The sequence below is a fragment of the Paramormyrops kingsleyae genome, unplaced genomic scaffold (genome assembly GCF_048594095.1).
Source record: "Paramormyrops kingsleyae isolate MSU_618 unplaced genomic scaffold, PKINGS_0.4 ups123, whole genome shotgun sequence".
Lineage (NCBI taxonomy): Eukaryota > Metazoa > Chordata > Actinopteri > Osteoglossiformes > Mormyridae > Paramormyrops > Paramormyrops kingsleyae.
The window spans coordinates 79,708-83,516 of NW_027326061.1; the positions used below are offsets into that span (position 1 = coordinate 79,708).

Here is a 3,809-nt window from a genome sequence, read left to right on the forward strand (position 1 = left end):
ATCTGTGCCGCTGTGTGTGTGTGTGTGTGTGTGTGTGGTGTGGGGGGGGGGGGGGGGGGGGGGGGGGGGGGTAGTTGGTTAATGAGCAAGCGGCAGCCTTTTTGCGCTGTATATTCACAGACGCACATCGCGATTTAATTTGCTGCACAGCTATATTTTGATTTATTCATCCATCTATCTATCAAATCGGACATTTTACGTGGCATCTGAATTATACTGTAATTGACTCCAATTACATGACTGGATTCCGGGATTCCCTCTGCATCACAGAAATAATACGGCTTTAAGTTATAAATGGAACTTACCTTTATCTTCACGGAGGGATGGTGTTCGCGAATATGGGAGAACATGTTCGACGTATTTCCTCCTTTTGCGGCCACTGTTCGTCCACATTTCTTGCAAACTGGATATCCACCCCACGATCATTTTTCGGATACCCAAAATATTCCCATACTGCAGATTTTAATTTTTTTTTCGGCAGGAAATAGAGATTAGAATTTGCAGCCACTATCGGACATTTTCGCCGCTGTGCATTTATGGGTGGAGTCTAAGCAGTAAAGCGGAAAGAAGTTCCATATACACAGCAGCGCAGGTGAGATCTGGTTTCTTTTTTTTTTTTCCAAACCGCGGATAGGCAAATGTGCATGATATGATAATCGTACATGTCAATATCACAATAAACCGCCATACCGGTATACCGTTACAACCCTAGTGGGGATTGATACACCTTACAAAGTTGATGCTGTAATATTTATCACTCTGATGCATTGTTCTGACCCATATGCATATAAGCCTTTCAGTCTGACAAGCTGGTAGTATCATGACTGCCTTTTTCCAGGTCTGGTGCCCAACGTGATCAAATTGTTTTACACCTGTGCCCTCAGGTGGAGTCAACTCTATGTGATACCATTACAATATGTCATAGTTTTACAATAGTTGTGACAATATAATTTCTTTTAGGAAAATTCAATGTGTTGAAAGCACAGATGGTAGAGGAGGAGGAATGGGTTCCATCTCCATTGAACAGGTATTTATGTAGCTGATCTTACAGCTGAACCTGCTGTTTTTCTCTTTTTTTCTCTGTGCTTACTGTGCTGTACCCTACAAAAATGTGAAAACAATGAGCTTCATTTTAAGCAGTTGGAGTTGGAATGTAGAAGTCATGCTATTTTTGTCTGTTTTTGTTATATTACAGAACTATTGTAAAATAATATTTGCGTGCTTGTATGATTTCTTTCACAGATCCCCCTCGACGTCCTGGAGGATATCCTTTTAGAAGTAGTCCTGTTCGAGGGTGACAAAGCTTTTTTAAAGCTGTCACTTGTTTGTCACCTTTTTTTGGGACTTAGTCGGAAGGGAAACATTCCGTGCCCGAGCGCATTTTCAGTGGCTTGACAGTAGGTATAAAACATATTATGATATTTGAATACCCTTTGAGTTAGGATGTTTGTATTCCCATTAACAAGGGATTTTACTCTAATGAATCATTCTTAAATTTGAAACCTACAGGTGTAGTCCCATGGAAACTGTACAGTGCGGCCTATCAAGCACAATTCCGACGATTGTATCGCCTGGAATGCTGCCAGCACTGTCTAGAGACTTATAAGAACAGCTTACCAGGTATGCATACTGTGTAAGAATGTTGACAATTGTTGCTGAAGTCAGTGGTTGCAAAAAGAAAGTCACCAGAACAATTTATTGTGTGTCAGGTCCTGAATATTTTCTTGAAAGTATGCAATGAAAAACATTGTTGCTCTGTTTTGATACTAAGTATGCTTGCTTATTATTTATTGTCCCATAGGCTACATTGGGCGTGGAAGACGAGGGAACTTCACACAGCCTGGGTTCTGCAGCGAGTTCTGCAAACACCTTACGGAAGACTTGGGTGTGTGAATGGGTGGGTGGGTCAGTGAGTGAGTGAGTGAATGGGTGGGTATGTAAGGAAAATAGCAAATTGGATGACTTTGGAATAAAAAAATAACAGCTACTATGCCTCTGTTTCCTTGTCTACACACAGACTACACACATGACCGAACCACATTTTAAGTTTTATCAGCTTTTCATTAAAAAGCACAGTGGCACCCAATTGTGATGAGTTACTGTATGTGGAAATGAGTGGCACCTCTGTATCATTTGTGAATAATTTGTCATCTCATATCGACATTAAATCATAAGTTTATTTAATTTTAATGTTGGCACAGAAATAAGTTACAGTGCCTTTGGAAATGCAATAAAATGCTCATTTGGAAAACGTTTAACTATCCTTTGTAATTGAGTAAAATTATGATAACCGAATACTTTTATAAGGCACTGTATACTTGATTGCAATGGGTTTTATTACTTTCCGGCTATATTAATACACCAATCAATATGTTAACCAATCATCACAGACAAGCATTACATCGATATCGGATTGAAACTATATTATGGCCATCCTACAGCTACATAAACAAGGGTAAATAGTCCTACTTTCACTGTCCTGGAGAGAGAGAGCGAGAGAGACAGAGATGTAAACATGTAAGCAGCAGCAGAATAAAATAGAAATATGATTTCAGAATGTTTTACTTACTGTATGCAAATGTCATTTTCGAGAAATGTTTGGCTCGCATTATCACCAAATTGATGACAATATCACCATTTACTACAAAACTTTGAACTCAATAATTAACAAAATAATATATAAGAAATAAATTGAGAAACTAAATTTCCTGTTACAGACAATTTATCTTAAAATAGTTTGATGTTCAGAATGCTCCTCACTCCACTTCACGCAACTTTAAAACACGCAAGGACCATGTTAGGCCAAAAGCTGAACAATGTTTGTGGGCAACACTCTTGATTTCCCCAGGAGATCTAGACATAGCATATATGCTCACCTAAAGGATTATTAGGAACACCTGTTCAATTTCTCATTAATGCAATTATCTAATCAACCAATCACATGGCAGTTGCTTCAATGCATTTAGGGGTGTGGTCCTGGTCAAGACAATCTCCTGAACTCCAAACTGAATGTCAGAATGGGAAAGAAAGGTGATTTAAGCAATTTTGAGCGTGGCATAGTTGTTGGTGCCAGACGGGCCGGTCTGAGTATTTCACAATCTGCTCAGTTACTGGGATTTTCACGCACAACCATTTCTAGGGTTTACAAAGAATGGTGTGCAAAGGGAAAAACATCCAGTATGCGGCAGTCCCGTTGGGCGAAAATGCCTTGTTGATGCTAGAGGTCAGAGGAGAATGGTCCGACTGATTCAAGCTGATAGAAGAGCAACTGAAAGTCCAAAAACCAACTGAGTGGTTGGCTGAAATAACCACTCGTTACAACCGAGGTATGCAGCAAAGCATTTGTGAAGCCACAACACGCACAACCTTGAGGCGGATGGGCTACAACAGCAGAAGACCCCACCGGGTACCACTCATCTCCACTACAAATAGGAAAAAGAGGCTACAATTTGCACGAGCTCACCAAAATTGGACAGTTGAAGACTGGAAAAATGTTGCCTGGTCTGATGAGTCTCGATTTCTGTTGAGACATTCAAATGGTAGAGTCAGAATTTGGCGTAAACAGAATGAGAACATGGATCCATCATGCCTTGTTACCACTGTGCAGGCTGCTGGTGGTGGTGTAATGGTGTGGGGGATGTTTTCTTGGCACACTTTAGGCCCCTTAGTGCCAATTGGGCATCGTTTAAATGCCACGGCCTACCTGAGCATTGTTTCTGACCATGTCCATCCCTTTATGACCACCATGTACCCATCCTCTGATGGCTACTTCCAGCAGGATAATGCACCATGTCACAAAGCTCGAATCA

General features: G+C 40.6%; 1 long non-coding RNA gene across 1 annotated transcript; it reads left to right on the forward strand.

The window, feature by feature from the left end:
- Positions 1-505: 505 nt before the first annotated feature.
- Positions 506-1,925, forward strand: LOC140587012 (uncharacterized). Its single transcript, XR_011988774.1, has 5 exons — positions 506-592; positions 961-1,027; positions 1,243-1,397; positions 1,510-1,620; positions 1,802-1,925. It is a non-coding gene; the product is annotated as an uncharacterized lncRNA (long non-coding RNA).
- The last annotated feature ends 1,884 nt before the right edge of the window (positions 1,926-3,809 follow it).